The sequence below is a fragment of the Dermacentor silvarum genome, chromosome 1, assembly GCF_013339745.2.
Source record: "Dermacentor silvarum isolate Dsil-2018 chromosome 1, BIME_Dsil_1.4, whole genome shotgun sequence".
Classification (NCBI taxonomy): Eukaryota; Metazoa; Arthropoda; class Arachnida; order Ixodida; family Ixodidae; genus Dermacentor; species Dermacentor silvarum.
In genome coordinates this window covers 390,372,416-390,381,071 of record NC_051154.1, presented here as the reverse complement: position 1 = coordinate 390,381,071, position 8,656 = coordinate 390,372,416, and the positions used below count along the sequence as shown (strand labels likewise).

The window sequence follows — 8,656 nt, the reverse complement described above, 5'->3', positions numbered from 1 at the left end:
TTTTCATTTATTTAAATAACTAGAATCCACTTTGTGAAACTTAGGTCTAATGTAGGGCTTCAGCAGTTTAGAAGTGACACTGCTACCTTTCATTCAAGCCATCTTTCACTTCTTCGTCGGCTATTTCAGAAAGACATTCTACACACCTAGACTGATTCAGCAGTATTTCCCTTCTTGCGTGTCTAAAAATGTAACATTTCCGACTTACTTTGTCGCATTTATCGGTGAGAATTCGGAGAAGGCAAGAGGAGACATGCTCTTTGTTGCTCGTCGCCTCCTCAGGGTCACAGAACAGGGAAGGCTGAAGTTTTCAGCACTGCGACATGGTTCAGGCGCGTTCGCTGCAATGTCCGATATATTACCAAGTGACATTTCTGTTTCACAGCTAGAGATGTAAGCGCTGCGAAAAAGAACAGGATTCGGGGAAAAATGTTCTTTGCGATTTTTTCCGCACAGAGAAAGTGTAGAAAAAATCATTAAAATTTCTACATGCAGTTCTACATAAAACGTATGCTGCTCTGCACCATACACTTCTAGAAGCGATGACGACAAGAAAACAGCAGCAGAGTTTTCAATTGTCCTTATTATACGCTTTCAGTTTCATGTTGAAAACGCAGTGTAGCTTTCAAAGATGGCGGAATAACAGGACGCCACCCGAGCTTTGGTTCCGGACTCGTGTCTGGGACTTCGCCAAATATGTGAAACCACCAACCTGGTGGCAGGGCCTTTGCACTAATTAGCTGCTCACACCGAATAGCTTCAAGGCTGCTGCAGAGAACTTTGTCACCTGCCAGTTGTGAACAAAACTGTCTGTGTTTGAAATGTTCATAACAATATTTGCACCAGACTCTCAAGTACACATGTTCGAAAGCTTGTCCACATGCAATCAAATCTGAATATGGAAGCAATCCGTGGCCAATTTCAATTGGAGTGTGCCTAGCGAGAGTTACTGACACAGCGAACTTTTTCTCTGTTATTAAATTAGCCATCTTTTGCAGAACAGAACAAGGTGTTCATACCATTGTCTTCATATTCTTTGCGGAATTATTGCATGTGTTTAAGTATAATTATTCTTGATTGCAGGAATAATAAGATATAAAATATATTTAATGAAGTTTCATTTTTTCTTGAAATTTAATTTAAATTAGGGCGTTTTACATGCCATAACCACGGCCTCCTTATGAGGCATGCCGAAGTGGGACCACGTGGGGCTTTTATAGTCCACCTAAATCTAAGAACACAGGTGTTTTGGCATTTCGCTCCCATCTAAATACGGCTGCTGTGGCTGGGATTCGATCCCAAGACCTCGTGCTTAGCAGCCCAACACCATAACCAGTAAGAAACCACGGCTGGTTCTCAAAATTTTGGAAGTTTTCTGAACGAACAAGGGGGAAAAGTTTGCTTCCACTCAGCATTTACGGAAATTTTGCATCCTTATTCGCAGCACCGATCAGTATACGATTTTCTTGGAGGTTCGAAAGGTATAGCGCAAAGAAAAATGATGCATCTATACTTTTTCTAATTGGCAGGCGGTGCTTTAAAAACTATGCAAGTAGTTTTTTTACTCTGGGAATTCCTGATGCTGTACATAATATGTGAGCCCGTTTTTTGTACATGCAATAACAAACAATAAACAATAATCAAAGCTGCGGTCATAAAAGTATCACTTTTAGCATTTTGCGGTACAGTCCTCTTTTATCCAGAACGCTTTCTACAGAATAGTTTATACATGTACAATAGTACCTGCCAACCTATTAATTTATTTATTATCACACCCTCAGGGCCCAATGGGCATTACAGAGGGAGTGGGTACATGGTTTACAAACAATCAAAAACATGCAAGCCTATAAGGTTAACGATAAGATAAACAGACACTGACAGCCGGAAAATAAAAAGAAACAAAAAAACCCATAAAAGTTTGAGTCATTTTAAAAGATGACCTGTTACAGCGGTCTTGAATGATGATGCATCGGCTAAGGTGGCGATGGAAGAGGGAAAGCGGTTCCACTCGGAACAGGTTCTCGGCATAAAACAATGCAGGAACATATCAGTGCAACAAAGACGAACAGCTACCTTATTACTGTGACCGATACGGGAGGATAGGTACACTGGCTGCGGAATGAGTTGCTGATTCAATGAACCGTGATGGAACACTTTGTGGAATAAACAAAGGCGCGAGATTTTGCGCCGACTTTGAAGGCTAGGAAAGTTAAGTGACGATTTCTTCTGTCAGACACTAGCAGTACGTGAATAGTTTAACATAATAAAACAGGATGATTCATTCTGAAGGGATTTTATTAATTGAATGAGAGTGCAGTGAGACGGATCCCAAAGTGTATGCGCGTATTCGAGTTTCGGAAGAACGAAAGTTTGGTAAAGCATTATTTTAGGCGCTGTGGAGCTTGGAAAAAATTGCGTCGGAAATGACCGAGAGTGCGATTTGCATTACCCATGATGTAGTCAAGGTGAGTATGCCTTGACAAGGCATCTAATATGTAAATCCATAAATACTTGTATCTCTGGACACGCGCTCCAGTCCGATGCCATTAATTCTTTAATCGGAAGAGATTGAGCCAGTAGTGCTTCGCGAAAATGTCATGTACTTGGTTTACTGATTTTAAACGTCATTACCCATTTATTGCACCATTCAGATACTTTGTTTAGGTCAGATTGAAGGACAAGTGTAGCATTAGGGTTATTTATTTCGCTATAGATAACGCACTCGTCTGCAAATAGCTTTATACTAGAGTTAATATTATCAAGAAGATCATTTATATACATCAGGAATAGTAGTGGACCTAAAACGGAACCTTGAGGGACGCTAGATTCAACAGAACAAGGAGAGGAAGCATTATTGTTAGCGAGCATTTAAAAATCATCAGAATCCCTGTGTGCATAACAAGGAGCAGGGGGGGGGTGTATAGCAAGAGTTTTGTAAATGTATTACTCGAGCACACATATTTCGTAGCCACATTCACACATTATTTACCATGATTTACCTTCAGACAGAACACAAGCAGAAGCAAATTTGGAACAGCAGAGACTTGCAACGCACACAAAATATCACAGTGGGTGTTGCAATGACATTGCTCTTGACGATTTGGCCAACTTAAGGAACTCATCTTAAACCTGTCTGAAGCATGTATACCCCTCTCACATATGGCCTCTTGCGCTAACACAAGAGGACGGAATAAATGTCGGCATGATCAGAATTTAGTTTTTGAATGCTTGTTTTGCAATGCTGCCCTGCTCCATATTTTAACTTCGCAACTTTTCCGAGAACAGAATTAATTTGTCATATAACTTCACGCAACATCGGTAAAATCGTAGATCGAGCCGAAGTTCCTAAACCTTACGAAAAATTCGGGAGCGTTTACAGGTGTGGTAGAACAACCTGTAGAGTGAAGGGTATGTCAAATGATGCTATACTTGTGCATCGCTGTGTATCCAGTGTGAGACGTACCACGTTTAGGGCAGTTTTTTCCACTTTAAGTTTTTTCAATGCAAGGAGTGCACCGTGACAGCCTGTCTCATAGATTTGGCACTTCACTCAGTTGGCAGCAAGAAGGTTCCCAGCTGAGACACTTGCTATGTAATAACTGCATCACATTTTGCTTCATAAACATACGAGACTTCATTGCATATGACGCAAACTCATGTGCCATATTTACGTCCATTGCTGGACAAACACCTCTCCAAACGATTTTCAGCTACCCCCGTCTTGCACCAGCTGACCCTATGTTATGGCTGCGAATTTCCCAACTTTATTGCACATCTTTTATTTCTCTGCCATCCACAAATGCGCTTCCCTTCTCTTAGCACCATTTTGTAACCATCTTATAACCCATTTTGTAACCAGCCCAAGCATATTTCTTATTCCTAATGTCAGCTGTAGAATATTCGCTAACCCCATTCGCTCTTTAAACCACACCACTGTCTTCTCTCTTAACACTTCACATATTTTCTCGTTCCATCAATCTTGTATGATTCGTAATTTTTTTCTCGAGCTTCTTTGTTAACCTTCATGTTACTGCTCTGCATGTCTGTGCCAGCAGAATGTAATGATTGCACACTTTTTTTTCAAGGGTAGCGGTAAACTGCCGATAACGATCTGGCGATGCCTACCGAATGCACTGCAACCCACTTTTATTTGTTAGTGAATTTCCTTCTCACAATCAAGATCCCTTGCGAGTAAGTGACTCAGATACACGTACTCCAGCAGAGATTCAAGAGGCTGACTGCCAATCGGGAATGCTAGTTCATACCGTGACAACTGATGGGTTGATTGGTGGAATGGTGAATTCTGGGGCTTTAACTGTAACGACCTCAAAATAACGAACCATTTGCTGCTGTCCCCTCATGTTCATTATATTAAGATTTCTCTGTACTACAACTGCACACCACCACCATCCATCTTTTAACTTCTAAGGAAGGAGAAGAGGTGGCCCCAATGTGCCACAACTAATAAACTACACATGTTTGGTTGGAAATGTTACTTTTATAATGAACAATCTGGTTCAACATCCTAAAGCAATGCCGGGACAATTAGAGATGCTAAAGTTGAAGGCTCAGTTGCACTCAGTTGCATAATAAGCAGATTGGCGTCTTTTCTATTGTGTCCCATTTGGAATGCGGCCATGGGGGCCTGGAATCGAACCCTCAACATTGGTAGCTGCAGCAGCAAAACACCATCACCAATGAGACGCCATGGACTGCTAACCAAGGCAGGGTGAGATGAGAGCATTTATTTGACAAACCAAGAACATGTAACATGTCAGTCTGCTTGGATACATGCATACATACATGCAGCCAAGTTGGCATACTCACTGTTATGTGCTGGCGAGTCTGGCAAGCGGATCGCGACATGTATTTCGTCATCAGTTCTCGAGGTCACAGGTGGGGGTGTAAACTCTGGCGAGGAGTCCACTGAATTAAGAAACAAAATGAATAAAACTACTAGGGAGCAGCTCATCGCTAGACATGAACAGCTTTGGACACAGACTGCTGAGGTTGTTTTGCAATATGGCTTTTGTCACCTTTAAATGTTTCATACTGGTGCACAGTACTTCATCTTTGAGAATTGTATGCGAATGTCAGAAACGCAGAAACGTAGTTTGAACGCATACATACTTGACATCAGAGCTGATAACAACGGTAATATCAAGATAACACCAGTCATGATAATTCTGAACCTGAAGCTTCTATCACATTGTTCGATTGTGAGATGCAGCTGCTTCCTGATGTATTTCTTGATGTCAACGGCATATGCACAGGCAGGTTGCGTTTTCTTTTGTGTTTTGCTCCCAACAAACATCAGTTATATATCAGTGTTTTAGGTTTTAGAGGAGTGCAAAAGTTTTGAAGTGCATATATATTAAAGACATGTATAATCAATTACAAGTTTCAGTTTCAGCAAGTACTGTTGCCATGAAATTGTTCACACCAAAGCTTGACAAGCAAAGCCAAAGACCAATTCATTTACAGTCACTGACTTGGTTAGTACACCTGCTTGATTATTTAAAGATCGATCCAAGAGCACCACAACCTTCTTTATAGAACCAATGTATAACGATTACCAAAGTTTTGAACGGCTTATTTAAGGTGCCCTGTTCGACTTTTGTGCAGGTTCTCCACGCACGAGGCCATTAAAAATGGTAGCTGTGAAGAAGCCGCCATTCAGGTTGTCCCCCGTGCTCCCACTTTTGCTCATATCGCTTCTCAACTACCTGAGAGGTGTACGGCTGGTAAGACCTGACGGAAAATGTAGGTATGACAACGGGCGGCAAACCGACGCGGAAAATTAATGCCCATGACTGATCATGTCAGGTTGTGTACACGAGGTAGGCTGAGGGATGCAAAAGCAGAGAGCGTGCCTATGAAGTTCCGTTTGCGCACTTACTAGATGGAACAGGTTAGGCTTGCATGTAGACAGAAAGCATCTAAATGAACTTGTGCAACGCAGCCTAAGCTACCAGATGACACAGTCAAAATTGCACTTTGCAGCATCACATTAATCGTTGAACTAAAAAGCTCTCGTGTGCTCGACCATCACAAAAATTGGAGGACGCTTAAGCTTCGCCTTTAAGAGTTGAACGCGATAGCGTTATCGTGACCCGTTCGCATCGCATCGTTCGCATACGGCAAGTAGACTTCATTCACTGCAACACTGAACTTGGGAAAGCCAGCTTACAAATGCCAAGCTTACACCAATCCCCTTAAAGTTGGCTTCCCTTTAAACTGAAATGCATTGCTGGAAAGACGTTTTTCCAGGGGCAGTATAAGTGGTCTTATATTAAAATGTGAAGGCCCTAGCACCTTTTTTATTATTTTAATAATTGTTTGCTGTTGCCCCGACGCGCGCAGGCCTGGTAGAAACGTTTGAGTTCTCTCGAAGGAGCATTCGGTTTTCTCGTACATTCAAATTACAATCCGACGCCTATTGGTAAACAATCCGACGGTGAATCCGACGCCGAATGGTAAAATTGTACTTTACCATTTTTTGGTGGATTTCACTGTGAGAAATTCAATTTTTGTTCACCAAATCCTTGAATCACGTGGTGGGCCAGTGCGGTCGATGTGGTTGGATGATTTTCTCCGCCACCCGCAATTACACGCCGGTTGCTGAGGCCAGATTTTCTGCTGCTGGCCCTAAACGCTATCACGTTAACATTACAAAATAGGCTGAGGCACAACAAAAGCCTCTAAATGAACGAAAATGAAAAGAATGGTGAACTTGCGTTTTCACATGAAAATATATCAAACAGCACTGATAGTAAACCTGTTCAAGAGAGAAATCTATTTTATGCTGTGCAAGCAAAGAACCACTTTATTTTTTATTTTATCCAAATTTGTTATTATGTGGCATTTGTGTCAAGCTTTTATGTAATTCCGCAACTAGTATTCAAACCATTCACTTTGACATTATTTGGCAGTAATTACTATTAGCTTAAATTTTTCTTCTAACAAAAAAATTTATATTCAAACAAGCCTTGGTATTTTGCATACTAAGCTAGCAGCCATGGAGTCACATCAGGTTTTTTCAACGGAGGTGAAAATTACATCCACTAGAGCAGGGGTTCTAGGGCATATTGGTCCCAGGGAAACCTGCTAAGCTCCATGAAAGGCTCTAAGCAGGGGGAGTGCGCGCCTGCGTATGCGCTCAGCCTCAGCCGCACTTACAGCTATGCGCAGCCACAGCCGAGATCCGCGCCAGAAATCAAGGCCGCACGAGCAAAGCGAGCGAGTGCGGGAAGGCACTCTCGTGACGCCATTACCTTTCCTGTCGCACCCTGACACGCTTTCACTCACACCTGAAGCACACAGTGCACGGGGCGTGGTAGTATCTTATCGCACTTGGACTTTATACGTGACTTCGTCGGTCGCTCATGTCGCGCAGTGCGATTTGAGAGGTGCGTTCGCAAGGAGCCGCTTGTAATTCAATCATCTGACCATCTGCGTCCGCGGAAGTTTCCTTTTATTCGCTTGGTATTCTTTTGCGGCGGCATTGAAATTTCATTATAAAAAATCGCGTATAAACACACTTCGTTATATTCAGGTTCTAAATCATGTGTTCTAAGGACAAGAGGTTATGAAAAGTTTAGTTCGTTATATTGAGAATTTGGTTATATTGAAGTTTGTTGTATCGAGGTTTAACTGTATTTCAGGCAGTACCCATCAAGACCACATCCGCATTATTAGTCGGAAAAGGCATTAGAAGCTGAGCCGATCGTAGCGTGTTTGAATATTTTGCAGCATGTTCGCACAACAGTTTACCGGGTGTCACATTTTCTTCTAGCAGTCCCATGGTAAACATTAATATTAGAGGGCTTCTAGCGTACTATCTCTATGGAGAAAAAAGCACAACAAAAGGCTAGCCCTAATGACACGGAATCATCTGTGTGTTCGCACATTATGTCAATAGTACATAATATACAGTATCACTTTCAATATAGGAGGTAATGAGTTACAATGAGATATGGTGGTCATACTGTGACCTGTGTTCCAGTATGACCAACATTTGGCATGGACCCAACGCGTTTACACAACAGGGTTGACACTACAGGTGTCACCCATGTTTTAAAAACACTTACCATATTGCGAGATGTCCGGAAATCTGTAGCCCCCTGGGCAGTCCTTGAATGGATTTTTGTACTTTTAAAAGTCGGGCGAGGAGAACTTGAGCTCAAATGGCTTGAGAAGGCTGTAAGAGCTGCTATCTGACAGGCTAGCAGATCCAAATTCTTCGCCAGCTGATTGTAGGATGCTCCCTTTTAACCTAGTGGTTGAAAACATCAGCAAGGGAGATAGATGGTGAACACTTGGAATTTCACCATGAATTAAATTATTAGTAGAAGTGGGCAAAGATAAACTTTTTCGAATACTTACTGAATACAAATATAGTAAGTATGAAAAGCAGTGGACTCCGAATAAACAAAACTTGCTTAAACGGAAATGCCGCATAATCAGAACAGTGGTGTCAACTTTAGTTGGCTAACGGAACCCATCTTTCTGCGAACACCGGTTAAACTGAACTTTAACAGAAAGTACCACTTCCCTCATAGGTGTATGGGAAGTGAAAGAAACATGTCATATGGTGAGGCTATGTAGAGTGAAGATAGCCCAGTCCATCAGGCAGTAGCGAGACGGTTCATGCAAC

The 8,656-nt window shown here is 42.0% G+C and overlaps 1 long non-coding RNA gene across 1 annotated transcript; it reads right to left on the bottom strand.

The window, feature by feature from the left end:
* Positions 1-213: 213 nt before the first annotated feature.
* LOC125942473 (uncharacterized) lies at positions 214-8,196 on the bottom strand. The gene is made up of 3 exons (XR_007465136.1): positions 8,091-8,196; positions 4,828-4,926; positions 214-341 (listed from the first exon to the last, which is right to left on the bottom strand). It is a non-coding gene; the product is annotated as an uncharacterized LOC125942473 (long non-coding RNA).
* Positions 8,197-8,656: the final 460 nt, after the last annotated feature.